Source organism: Canis aureus, chromosome 22, assembly GCF_053574225.1.
Source record: "Canis aureus isolate CA01 chromosome 22, VMU_Caureus_v.1.0, whole genome shotgun sequence".
NCBI lineage: Eukaryota > Metazoa > Chordata > Mammalia > Carnivora > Canidae > Canis > Canis aureus.
Genome location: NC_135632.1, coordinates 20,435,001 through 20,449,698, shown reverse-complemented (window position 1 = coordinate 20,449,698; position 14,698 = coordinate 20,435,001). Strand labels below are relative to the sequence as shown.

General features: G+C 42.7%; 1 long non-coding RNA gene across 37 annotated transcripts in view; it reads right to left on the bottom strand.

Moving 5' to 3' along the window:
- Nucleotides 1-14,698, bottom strand: part of LOC144293854 (uncharacterized) — a 441,703-nt gene that overhangs the window by 208,809 nt on the left and 218,196 nt on the right. The window lies entirely within an intron of this gene.

The window sequence follows — 14,698 nt, the reverse complement described above, 5'->3', positions numbered from 1 at the left end:
AACTTTCTTGAAACTGGAATTGGTCAAGAGACATTTTGTTGCCTAAGACTGACTGAAAAAAGATTATGAATTTACCCAAAGTTCCATTTAAGATCAGAAGAGAACACATCTGCATGTCGCGTTGATATGCCCTGTAGGTGGGAGGATGAGTTTGCTTCTAGAACCCCCACTGAGTCCAAATCATGCAGCAAACCAACCTTATATGCTATTTTCCAACCCACAACTCCTCTGTTTATTTGACATTATTCAAATAGAAAAACCAACACCTTTGCCTTTAGAATGTTTATTTTAATATGTTGTAAACAGTTTGAGAAACAGTATTTCTAAGAGAAGCATTTAAAGATTGCCTTTACCCACCTTCAAAATATTTACAGAAAAGATGAAAATCAGAATGTTTTCAACTGTACCCAAAAGAAATCTGTTGTGCTCTAGTTAAGATTCACAGAAGGGGAAAGAAAAAGTCTGTCACAATCAAATACAAAGCAAAAAACACACTGTTCTGAAGCCAGCAAGCATGAGTTCATTCCTCATGGACTTGGAGAAACATCCCGTCCTCAGAAAAGCTTTCCTGAAATAAAAGGAACTGAGGGCATGATTAAAAGGTATTAAATAGACTAATGTTCTATTCTGAGATGTGTCTGATAAGATATAGATGGTGAGATCAAGTTTACTGGGCCATTTCTCTATACAGACCTGTGTACACCAAACCATCTTCCTCACAACACCCTTCTCACCTTGCCAAGACAACTGCCCTAAGGCAGAGGCTACCTCAAGGAATCCACTTGACATTGTATCACAAGTAGCATCATAAAAAAATGCTAGGAGTCAAGGTACTTACCCCAATAAGTTCTGGAAATCATACTGAGCCCATTCCCCAAAAGATTCTCCTTCTATGGTCTTTACTTTTTAAAATTGATTCACTTTTCCCTTTCCATCCAAAACCACGATAAAGACAGCTCTTTTGTTAAAGAATCTGTGTCTTTCCACATGATCTTGCTCCTTGAAAAAATTATAAACTGATGCCAATTGAGCTGGTATTTGCTTCTGTCTGGAAATGACAAGTCACATTCCCCGATTTCCTCACATGAGATGCAGCTTTGCCATCTCTCAAGTTCTCTCATTACCAAATGGAGCTTCCCAAGGACAAATACCTCTATTGTTCATTTCTGTGTCTTTGGTCTCTGGCACAGTGTCTGGCCCTGTATACATTGATGTTTGAGATTCTGTGAATAAATAAAGGATCCTGGGGCTACTACACTGCATGTGTAGTTAGGGGATAACAAAGAAGGGTTAAGGACATGATGGGCCACAGGTCATGATGTGATTGCTGCATGCGCTTTCTCCTCCTTTCCCCTGTGCCTGAGAGTTGATAATAAACAGTAAGAAGAGTAGAGAGATCCGTGAGAGGATAGCTTTGAGCCACTATGGTCTCTGCTTCTCCATTAATAGTCAGGGCTGGCTTCTTGGGCTTGTGACCAGAGCAGTTGGCTCTGTGCTCAGAAAGCCCTCACACTTGGTTTCATGTTCTATATTGACTTCTTGAAATTCATAAGAATTTGTGACTAAGGAGTCCTGCCCTTCACTTTCATTCTGGGAGTCTTGTAAATTATATAGCTGGTCTGTTTATAATATGGGGAAGTAAAGAACAAGGAGTAATAAATGCTAAGTTTCCTCCCAACAAGGGCATTCCAAGAATCTGTTGTTTTCACTGGTTTCCTGAGAACAAATGCAGGCTTCTTCCAGGGGACATCCCCGGCTAGGCACCACCTGCCTCCCTTAGGCATTGAGCCCTGGAGTCATTTTCAGCATCTGACTCCTAAACCCATAGGTTTGAAAGGAGAACTAAGAAGTCCATCTGCCTTACTTTCAACTTTGCTGCTAATATTTATTACAATTATTTTCCCTTCTAGATAAGAATATTCTAATGGAGTTTTATTTTTTTAATATTTTATTTATTTATTCATGAGAGACACACACAAAATGAGAGAGAGAAAGAGAGAGAGAGGCAGAGACACAGGCAGAGGGAGAAGCAGTCTCTATGCAGGAAGCCCAATGTGGGACTCGATCCCAGGACTCTAGGATCATGCGCTGGGCTGAAGGCAGGCGCTAAACCGCTGAGCCACCCAGGGATCCCCTCTATTGGAGTTTTATTTTATTTATTTATTTTTTCTATTGGAGTTTTAAAGGTCAAAATATTTCCCCCAAAATATATGTGAAATTTGCACCCAAAAACGTTCAGTGTTTTGTTAAACACTGCCAACAACCCCACTTTCCTGTACCTACTTTGTTTTCCTTAAAACTATCATAAACAATCCTAAAATAAAATTTGTTCATCCTCGGTAATTCCTTGCTCTTTAACTGTTGCTTCAGAAATTCAGAAATTCCAGGGCAATTTCTTATGTGGTCACACTTACCATGATGTAATCAATCAAATGAAGACTCGCAGAAAAATTTATTAACTCGGCAGAGAAAAGACTCCTGCCAGGTGCTTAGCTGAGTTATTAATATTGGAAATGAGTGCTGAATTGATGATCAGTAGAAAAACTTCTAAGCAGACACTGGTTTTAAAATTTGATTTCCCCATCCCTAATGAAAGAACTGCTCATACTATATTTCACTGTATAAAAATGTGGTGGAGCTATACTTCTATTCTCATATCTGGTCTAATGAAAGCCTGATATGTCTCTATTAACTCTGGAGTGTCTGAGACCTGCTTTTGTAATACATCATCTGAAATCAGAAACTACATATTTAATATTTGTTCAGAAATCATTGTTGTCCTTACTTGTGCTCTCATTCAGCTTAATGTCCATTATAAATGACTGATATCCACAACAGGCAATACCACACATTTGTTTCAGTGAGTTTTTCTCTACTATTCTTAGGCTGGTGATGGGAAGAGTTGTAGCCATAGGCAGGAGGCCATGGGTCTTTGTTCAGCCATTTCTCCATGGCCAGGTCTGATCCTGCAGGAGATGCTAGCCCTTTCCTCACTGATCTTTGTCTATTAGTAGCAGCCAAGGTCTGAGGGCAGGTAGAGCTAAGTAGGTCAAGCCAATGAGGCCACCTGCCTGGAGGAGCATGGCACTCCAAGAGAAGGTTCTGAGAAAGAAGGAGGGATGCTCTCCTTCAGATTCACTGCTGTCTCCGTAGTCCAGGCCTAAGGGAGGAGCTGGACTGTGTTGAGAGATCATGTGACCTCCCCCTTCAGTATCTTCATGCTGGAGTCTCACATCCACTCAGTTTCCAAGTCCCAAAGCCCATCTGTACTGGAGGGGTGAGGGTTAGCATGCCATGGAAAAACATTTTGGGGAAGGTTTACCCATCCTTAAATATCCCATCATTACTCCTGCCTCACATGCTGCTTACATAACCCACAGATATGGGTCTCACTGTCCCAGTTTTCCTAGCATAGTTTGAATTCATCAGAATATTTTGTTATCTATAAAATAGCTGAAAGCTTTCTTTAAGTTTCCTCTTAGTCTTAAAATGCTGTGCTTCTGTGATTCAAGGGAAGATGAAGAGGTTTTTTTGTCATTACTCCCTCTCAGGGAAGAGAGGGCTGGCTGGGGGCCCAGGCACCCTCAGAGCCTGCAGTGGCCGTCTATAGTAAGGAGAAGAGCAGGAGGGAGCTCCACACGCAGTGTGTGCTTTACCCTGTTACTCTGAGTGCATCCTAACCAAGCCACAGCAGATGCTCCTCTGGATGGAGGTTTCCAAGGATCTGTTTTCTAACTCTGACAGCTCTCCAAAAGTTTACTTTGACATACCAGAATTCCTTCTGCTTTCTTTCAGCAAGAGCACTGAAACAGCATCCATTTTATGAACAAAAGTGATACCAACAATAACAATTGAGAATTTGTTTTCTACAGAATTTTTTAAGGTTTTTGTCCTTTTTGACCTTTATGAATCTATGAAGCTATGAATTCTAGAGCCCCTTTGTTTTACACTCGCTCCTCCTCTTCTCTTTCTCTCCCTGGCTCCCCTCTCCCTAATACCTCATCATTCTGAGGAAAGTGAGAAAGACAGAGGTTGTCTAAAAGAGAGGTAGCTAGAATTTTTCTTTCTGTAGCAACTGAGGTAGAGCTAGAAGAAAAGAATCTGAGAGAAAAATTTGACCAGCTCCCTCATCTTACAAAAAAACTGAGATTCAGAGTTTATCCTTCCTTAAGCACTGTTCCTACCGTCCACATCCACATTTCCTACAAATGCAATAAAATACAAATGCAAGTCACACATTTGAGGTTCTCTGTGATTCAGCCCTGACCCACCTTTCCAGCCCTTTCCCCAACTATATCCTATCATGTACCTTTATGTTTCTGAAGCTAACTTTCTCTCTTCCTGTCCTTCATGTATCTATCATATTTTCATCCTTCCATGCCGTTATTTACAGAGTTTCTTCTACTGAAAACACCCTTCCTTCTCCTCCATGTCCTCAAGTTTCAACTTTGATCATCACTCAAGATCCAAGTCAATCCTTTGTCATCCATAGACCATCTGTGAGTTCTCCAGACTCCCTGGGAAAAGCTCTTCCTTCAATACATATTAGGCCCAATGCTGGGTTACTGGATGGATTCAGAGCTAAACTGCATGCTGTTCTCACATGTGACATGTAGGCATTTGCATGCCTGGCTACAAAGGGTTCTCAGGAGTCCATGAAATATCTGTAAAATAAAATTTAAAAATTTAAATCTCTGCTCCACTAATCTTAGAGCAGAATCCTTTGTATTTTCATATACAAAGCAGCTTGACTTTAAAACAAAACCTGTAATTCAGTTTCAGCCTTTGAGGCTTTTAATTTGGCCCCACATTTGAATCCACAATTGCTGGACATATATGTGTTGTTTCTCCTAGTCAGCACTCACAGGGGCCTCTTTGGAACCTCAATTTCAGCTTCTCTGGAGGATGACTACCCATCAATATGAAGTGTCCAAATCTGGCTTCACAAAAAGCTGTTTGCATATATTCTATAGAGTAGATGTTAGGTCAAATCATCCCAAACATGCCCTGTAGCATCATAAATTCCAAGCCACCAAGCAGAACTTTAGAGCACGCCTCTTGCCTTGGGTAAATTGTGAATGAGTTCTCCTCAGTGCAGAGGGCTCACGGAAGGTGTCTGCAGATCACATAGGTATTATCTTGGCATCAGTCCACCTGGAAGAAAATCTGCTGCCATACAGCATGTCCAGGCTGCAGCAAAGAAATGAGTTCTTGCTACTTTATAGGCCACCAAATATTCTATATTCAGTTTTCCTATCCAGGGCCTTAGATGCTCATAACTCCAGGATATAGTCACAAGTGATTTTAAGTGATAAACCAAGTCATCCACCATGGCCTCATTTGGCTCTTTTTTCTGGCCAGGTGTTTTTTTCTTTCTTTCTTTCTTTCCTTTCTTTCTTTCTTTCTGCTTCAAAGAAGAGAGAATGTAGAGTTGGCATTACTCCTCCTGGAAACCCAGGGGGACCACAACAGACTTCCCTCGCCTGTGTTCCATCACACAGAAAAGTGATATGAAGGAATGGTCTGTAAAAATATATGTATACTCTTTTTTTTGAAATTTGTGAGGAATGTTCATTATTTTTAACCATTAGATGGCAAAATGGGATAAGGTACTAAACAATGCAAACAGTACCATTAAAGAAAGAAACTCAAAGAAAAAAGAAACTCATCATTAAGAGTCTTAAATTCTGAAAAAAGAGTTCAGAAAGATCTAACAGGAAGAAGAGGGCCTTCCAACTGTTGTCATCCTGCTATTGTGACCTGAGCCCCTCCCAAGTTTCCAGACTCCAAAATCAGATCTAATTAAAAGAAAATGGAAAAGGACTTGGAGCCTTTTCAGCTCTAGAGAACATGCAGACAAATAAATTAAAAAGTGGAAGAAGTGGAACTAACCCAATAATCCGTGAAAAGCTCATTTCCCTCCCCGCCGCCACTGATGCAACAGTGTCCTTCCTCCCTCCCCGTTCTCTGGTTCAGGGGCAGTGAGTGAAGAAATTGGCTAACAAGATCAGAAAATTTAATTACAGTTCTGCGGTCCCCTTCCAAGAAGTTGGCTGTCACACTTCCTTTTTGCCAATCTTCAGAATGTGCTGTCTCTGATGAGCTCCCCCTCTGCTCTGGTCCTGCTCATCTTCCCACCTCAGCTCAGGACGATGGACACAGATGCTTTAATTTGGGGAGTTAGGAGGATTAGATACAAAGATGAAAAGGGACAGTTGGAAAAGAGAATATCATTATCCCTTCATTTCCTTGGTCTGCCTAGCAACTTTTGGGTCTTAGCCCAAAAGAAGTATCCCAAAGGCATAACATCCTTGCATTCCAGACCTAAAGAAGCCCTAAGACCTTTTGGAAGAAGCACAAAAATCTGCACTCAAGTGTCTTTTTCCACGTGGACTTGGAGATAGAGGAATGGCTTTCTTAAGCAAGGTTTTTAGCGAGATTCTGAAACACTTTGGACTCAAAATAAATGAACAAACAAAAGAATAACATAACTAAGTCACAATTTCCACCAAAGGGGTAGAAGAAAGAATGGTATCAAAAGAATCAGATATTTGCCACTTTTGTCCTAGGACAGCCAGAGATTTATGACCAAATCCAATATGCAAACCACTGGAGAGTGACATGGAACAGGTGTCTTCAAAACTCAAAGTTTAGATAATTTTAAAAAGACTGCTTTTCCATTACTGGATAAATCAAGGTAGCCAAACTATGCAGAGGTTCCTGGTATCCATGTGACTGAGATGCTATTTTCTTCACAGAATGCAGTCATCTCCTACATACTTGAGCCACCACAAATCACCCCCCAGATTAGGGCAAGACATATAAGCCTGGAAATGTGACTATGCTAATAAGGGACAGCCTGCCTGCTGGGACATCAGGGATGCCTTAACTTGGCCCACTCATTGCTGGTGGGAAGTCAGTGCAGCGGGAGGAAAAGGAGCTAGCCAAGGACAGACAGGCAGGAATTCATCATTATGAATAAGAAAGATGAGAGATTTTCTTAAACTCTCTTTCTTAAGAAATTGTATCAGTCTGGATTACAGTTGGCTGCTCACAATGGAAACCCTCCCTCACACAACAAGGAGTCCAAAAGTAGGCAATCCAATGCTACTGTGACAGCTTGAGGACGCTTTCAAGGACTCAGGCTCCTTCCAGCTCCCTAGTCCTCTAGTTCCTGTTTGTGGTTTTTATGTTCATGGTCACAAGAAATAGCTCATCCTCTGTGTTCCAGGCAGGAAGAAGGGAAAGGGCAAAGGGGAAAGGTGAATTGTTTTCCCTACTGATCAGGAATAAATTAAGTTGCCTGAAAGTCCCAGTTAGTAGGCTCTGCTTACATCCCATTAACTAGAACTGGATCCCATGGTTCCTCTAACTACAAAGGATAGGTCTAATTAGACACACTGCTGCCCTGCACTAACTATGGATCTGTTGGTAAGGAAAAAAAAGAGGATGGATGACTAGCAGTGTCTGACACAGAGTGGGTAGTCAAGAATGCCAAGAGGGGCATCCATCTAAGTGGCTCAGTTGATTAAGAGTCAGACTCTTGATTTCAGCTCAGGTCATGATCTCAGGGTCATGAGATTGAGTCCCACATCAGGCTCCACACTCGGCATGGAGCCTGCTGAAGATTCTCTCTTTCCCTTTCTCTCTGCCCCTCCCTGCCTTTCCTGCTCTAAAAAGAAAAAAAAAAGAAGAAGAAGAAGAAGAGTGCCAAGAAAAATGAAAAAAAGCAGAATATGCCAGCCAAGGCACAGGTAGGCTTCTAGTGAGGTGCCTACAAGGAGCAAGGAATGAGCAATGAGGAAAGAATGGCTGTAATATAAACTCTGCATTATGGAAACTTAGACCTATACATCTTAGCATATAGATCTATAGTGTGTCTCCTACCCAGCTGTATCAGCAGATAAAGGCCTTTCTTGTCCTAGTGAAAGAAAGAAAGCAGAGCTGGTGAAGATTCTGACTGAGGTGGAATATCATGGCAATAGCCCATGTCTCCAGGAGCTTCCTCTTTCCCTAGAGAGCATACTTGGGGATGGGCTTCAGGTCTGGAAGGGTATCACCTTGGAAGACATGAATGACAATAAAATGACAGGGAAACCAAAGGAGAATCATTAAACAGGATCTTCAAATTACCTTCAGCTGCCCCTTCACCTCCTCAGACCCTTGCACCAAAAGCATTCATGTAGCCAGAATAAGTTCTGAAGCAAAGGTCTGCCAGTCCAGGAATGGGCTTCTCTTGGCAGCCTTGGAGTTGGAAGGGCTACTGTGAGGTCTTCTCAAGGACCCTAGATCTCTCACTTCCTCTCTTGCTGTGGGAGCAAATATATAGCCTCATATTCTTATGCCCAGTGGCTCAGACAGCACTTGGGCCTCCTATCACTAGGGAGATATGCCTCCTGAACTATCTTGAGTGTTTGTGCATTGAGAAAAGAAAACACAAGTAGTGCTTTATTTTTCAAGAAATTGACAAAGGAGTATAACAGGTAAATATGAACTGCTGGGAGATGTTCTGATTTTTTCACAGAGATAAGAGGGACATAGGGTTGACTTCTTCCATCCACATTCACCAGGAAATGGACTCAAAATTGAGATCTCATCAAGCAGCTGTTTGTTTGCGCATCCTTGATTCATTCCATCACCCTGCTATTGACTGCACATCAACTGCATTTGGTGTGTACTTGACAATAGACTAGCGGCAGTCAGAATTCAGTTATGAGACTCCATCCTAGAGGGGTTGCTCATGGAACAAACCATTAAATAGTAATGATCCCATAGGTCCTTAGTGCACACAGAGTGTTTGCAGATCCATTACCTCATTCTTTCTCCACCCTAGCTCTGCAAGATGGTCTGAAGAGATAGCATCATGTGGTGGACACACACTATACAGATTCAAAGCCTGGCTCTGCCACTGACTAGCTGTGTGACCTTGGGCAAAGTTAATCTCTCCATATCTTAGTTTCCTCATCTGTAAAATGGGAAGAGAAATAGCTACTATCTAATAGGATTGTTGGATGATTAAATTAGTTATTTCATGTAAAGCAGGTTCAGCTGTGCTGGTGTACAGTCAACTCCTGCTATGTGTTAGTATTACGACTCCCATTTTACAGACAGGGATTACTTGATCCTTAGAGTGGAATATTAGGGCTAAAGGAAACTTAGTTATCATACTTTCTGGGCAGAGAAATTGGGGCACACTGTTCATCAGGGTTATAGTCCAGGCCAGTGCCTTACTCTGAAGGGTGACGAGCAGTAGGCCTAGAACCCTAGTCGGCTCCCTCTCATAAAATGTTGAAAAATTCCATCTGAGCCAAAAGGAAGCCATAAAACATGGCTTCAAGTAGCACATGCACTCCCAAAAGTACCTCCAATGGTTAATTGTATGCATCATCTTGATTAGGCTATGGTTCTGTTTGGTCAAATACCAGCCCATGTGTTACCATGAAGGTATTTTTTTTAAGTGTGATTAACATGTGAATCAGTAGACAGTGAATAAAACAGATTAGCCTCCATAATGTGGGTGGTCCTCATCCAATCAATTGAAGAGCTTGAGAGCAAAGACTGAGGTTTCCTGGAAAAGAAACTTTCCTCTAACTGCAACAAAGGAACCCTGCCTGAAGTTACAGACTGCTGTCCCGCAGAATTTGAACTCAAGAATGCAACATCAACTCTTGCCTGAATTTCTAGTCTGCAGGCCTGTCATACAGATTTCAGACTTGCCAGTCCCCATAGTTACATAAGTCAATTCCTTAAAATAAGGATCTCTTGATAGATAGATAGATAGATAGATAGATAGATAGATAGATAGATAGATGATAGATAGATGATAGATAGATCCTTAATAGATAGATATGTCCTTATATATGATAAATATATTGTAATATATTTATATCCTAATACAGTGCTCTTCCTAAAGGGACAGGGCAGTAATTGCCTAGCTCTTTCTTGTGTTCAGAATGTTGTTGGTGATGCCTGTCAGAGAAAGGGCAACACCAATATGAACCCCTCAAGGAGAGGGATTTACAATGGGCTCTGAAGTGAGGGATCTTAGCTGGAAGCCACATAAAGATTCAAATGATGTGAGTCCTAGACCAGGAGAAGCCAAGCATGAAATTTATCCTTGGTTCCATGGTCAATAGGAAGACATGGAATATTTTAAAGAAATGTTAGAAAGGAAATTTCAATAAGGTAAGTGTAGTAGCCATGTGCTAGGAAGTGCTAAGGTGCTCACCTCGGGAGAGGTAGATGTGGGGTATGAAGCAGTCAGAGCTTGGGACTGAGTCCTAAGAGAGGATGGTGAGGAAGGAGAGTGGAAGCTAAGTCAGGTTTAGGGATCTCATTGTTGATGGATTTGTGCATTTCATTGTTGAAAAAAGGATGTACACAGGGAAATGTCCCCTGGCAATCTAGGACTCAGCAAGAAGTCAAAGCTAGAGATGTAAACTAAATGATTTAAGCCTCGGGCAGCCCGAGTGGCCCAGCGATTTAATGCTGCCTTCAGCCCAGGGCGTGATCCCAGGGTCCCGGGATCAAGTTCCACGTCAGGCTCCCTGCATGGAGCCTGCTTCTCCCTCTGCCTGTGTCTCTGCCTCTCTCTCTGTGTCATGAATAAATAAATAAAATCTTTTTAAAAAATGATTTAAGCCTCAAGAATGATGAACGCACAGAATACATACAGAAAAGAGCAGAGGACCTCAGTCACTCCCATTGATAGAGGGTGAAGGGAGACAAAGAAGATATAAAATGTGGTCTCAGAGGAGAGGAAATGGGATCCTGTGGTGTCCTGGAACTGGGAAGAAGACAGCTACATGAGGGTGGGATGGGAGATGGCATCACAGATGCACTGTGATGGTTATGACTTGTTGGTCATTCACAAGTACATTTGTATCTTAAAAAATCTGGGAAGTTCTGCAGTGAAGAAACTTGTTTCATTTGGTTCAGCACTGCTTTTCCCCAGCTCGCTGGACACAGTTCACTCCCTTACAGGATTCTCAGTGCACATTCACAAATGCTGGCCTAGCCCCACCTCTAATGCCCAGCATAACCTGAATGATGTCCCAGATCCCCCAACAATTAACGCAGCGTTTTTCAATGTATCACACCGAATGCCTTGAACTCAGCAGGGGAACAGCATTATATAAATCTAAATGTCGGGAATGTTAAACATCCTAGACAGCTGGAGCTAGAAACAACCATGAGGTCAGCCCACATCTGGTCTGTCTCAGAGCCTCAGGAGCAGGCTACCCATGGCTCCCACCCCCACCCTGGCCCTCTCAGGAAGAAGAGCCAAGAGATAAATAACTCCTTGAGAACATTCTTCCCCTCTCCACTTCTGCTTTCTGCCTCTTCTCTCTCAGGGCTTTACTTGATGAATACACCATGTGCCGCACATTATTTATTTCTCTTTCCAGTATTTCAACAATAGATGGATTAGAGTACCACTTTTTTTTTTTCTTTTTTTCTTTTTTTTTTGAATACCACATTTTTAAATAGCAGACTCTTGAAATGCCAGAGGTCACAATCGTTATGTGCTGGGACAAAAGACAGGGCCAGGGACTGGAGGGAAAGACTTGCACTATGAAGTCTAGGTGAGCTCTGGGCATGGGCTGCTGTCCTACACTTTGTTGGCTGCCTGGGCCTGGGTGGCCTGAGTGCATTCACCACCCACCTTACCCCACCACCTACACTGAAAAAGTCCCTTTGGCTCCTCTTTCTGTTAGAGGTGGTGTCAGTTTTTGTTATCTGGAGGAAAGGACCTAAGGGTATGGATGGACTTCCCAGCAGCCATCAACCATGATGACCTACCCATGATCCTTGTAGGACTTACAGAGCTATTTAGAGGTACCTAAGAGAAACATACCTTGAAGACTCAGAAGAGACATCACTGTTTATAGACTACTTAGAGCAGGGTTCACAAACTATGGCCACTGGGCCAAATCTGGCCTGCCATTTGTTTTTATAAATAAAGTTTTATTGGAATAGTGTTTTTATTACATATTGTCTGCTTTTACATACTGTCTGTGGCTGCTCTTGCCCTACAATAGCAGTGTTGAATAAGTGCTACAAAAACTAAATGGTCCACTAAGCCTAAAATATCTACCATCTGGCCCTTTACAGAAAAAGTTTATTGACCCCTGGCATAGATAACATGGCTTAGAATATCCCCCTTGCCCTCATTCCCACCCATCTCTCTCTTTCCCTCCCTCTCTCTTTCACACACACACACACACACACACACACTCCTGTCCTCCCATCTCTGTACCATGATTTAACTTTGCTTTTAGTCTAGGTCTGTGTATCTCTCAGTCCCTGGGTGTCACTGTCAATCCTTACTTTTCCATCTCTGGCCCTCCCTGAGTTGGCTTCCCTCTATCCCTCCCTGCCTTATCTGTTTCCATTAATAACTGATTATGTATAAACAAAGGGGTGTTGTTTTCTCATTTGTTGAACTTACTGAGGGACCTGCTCTAATTATGAAAGTGAATGAGTAGGAGCTTTGAATTTCTCTGGGGAAAAAAAGAGAGAGAGAGAGAAAATCTAATTGCTCTTTAGCTGTGTGGTCCTCAGTGTTTCCCAATGTGGTTCAATAGCCCGCAGAAGAAAGGTTCCTCCTACACACATACCCCTACAGCTTTAAAACCATCCTTAAAGATTGTCATTGTGCATAGTCTGTAGTCCCTGCTACCTGAAAAACAGTCAGCAGTGACCCTGAGATATTCTAGCTCACATTTGTAATCCAAGTTAGGAGACATTAATTGGAAGCATGATTCTGTAATATCTTTGTCTGGGAGGGTTTCGGTCACTGGAGAGGTTTTTCACAAGTGAGCAATTATGGGGTCACAGAAGAAATTTAGCAACAGTGGTTTCATTTATTATAGCACTCATCACAGTCTGACTCGTATGATAATTGTGAAGTTGTGGAAGCAAATTGAGAATCAAGAGTATAACCACCCCATCCCAAACTATCCAAGGATCTTGCTTGGTAGCCAGCACATAGTGATAATGAGCTTCTGTCAATTAGAGCTGCTTCTTTGTGCTATGGATGTGTTGAGTGATTTACACTCAATTTCCATCCTGACAACTACTTTGGCCAGGCAGAAATTATTAGTTCCATCTTGCACATGAGGAAACAAGTTCAGAGAAGTAAGGTGATTTACTCAGGGCCTTATCCCACCATGGCAACTGTGTCAGGGCTTTCTGATGGAGTCTGGCTCAAGTCCCTGTCTTTAAGTCCCATGTCACATCTGCCCTTGATGGCCTGACATTGATCCTTGCTTCCTCCCTCACACACACCCTGGTCTGTGCTGAGCATCAGCTTTGCTCTGCACTTCTCTTCTATCCCACAATCTAGTCACTCCTGGTCTGGATCCTCAGAGAGATGGGTGTCTCTGGGTCAGCCAGGCTGAGCTGCTCAGCAGGGCACCATACCACTGCCCTGGGAGAGACTGTCATTACATGGGAAGGCATTGAAACATGCTCTTTGTCTACAGTTCTGGAAGAAGGAAAAAGAGGAGCTGGAGTATCACCCTGGCAATCTCATGTGGGAGCACAGCCTTTGAGGTTGTCCCAGACCAACTAACAACAATATGGCTCCATTCTAACTTGACCCACCCTTCTTTGACTCTTTGGGCAAGATGAATATCCCAGGGACATGACATGAATATCCCAGGTGCGTCCTGCTACTAAGGACGCACCTCTGGGAAATATTCTGCTTTTGAGAGGTTAACATCACCCATGCTCAGCCCCCATGTTCAACCACCAAGCCCTCTGTGCCCTATATGAACATGACCGTGACAATGATGGCCCTGTATATATCCTGGGTATCTTCCTACTCCTACTCCAGTAGTTCGGCCCAAGCAAGGTCACATGGAGTCCTGCAGTGGAGCACACCATGCAGGAACCTCACAAGCCCCCAGATGCTGGCAGCAGATATTTTTGAATGGAGGTAGGCAGTCTCCCCACCCACCACTGGCTTAGCTGCAGCCAACACTGGTGCATGCCCAGTCTCCAAGGTGTTCCTCCTTCAAAACTGGCAGAGAACACTGCCTGCTCTCACACCTGCCATCCCCATGCCTAAAGAATCTGAAAATGGTTTACCACTCTCATCAATCTGCATTCTTACATTCCAGTAGCTCGTTTCAAGGTGGTGTTGCTGCCAGGGCCAAGCACTTGGGGTTCTGGCTACAAACCCTGGCTTCCATCATCAAGTGGATCTACCCCAACCAGTCACCAGCTACCAGCCCTCCCTCCACCTTCCCACCCCTTCTCTATAGAAGAAGCAGAGAAGCTGAAATTTGGAAGGAGTTTCCAAATCACCTAATGCTGGAGTTTTAAACATAAGATCCATGGATAGATTTCCAGAAGTTCATGAGTCTCCTAAAGTCTTATGGCAAAAACTACCTACACACACACACACACACACACACACACAGTTCTGTACTGTTCTGGGGAAACTGTCCATAGTTTCCTATTAATTTTAAGGAGGAATTTATAGCAATAAAATAAAAGAGACAAGAACGAGCAACTTAGTAAGTCCTTATTTTGCAGATGCAAAAACTAAGACCCAAAATCAAACTTCAAGACTTGCGATTCACCAAAGTTCCCCAGCTATCTTTCCTTTCCCTTTTTATTCCTACTTTTGATGTCAAAAAAAAAAGATGTAACAAGAGGGTCTGAGCAGAAGGTATCCCTTGCTATAAGG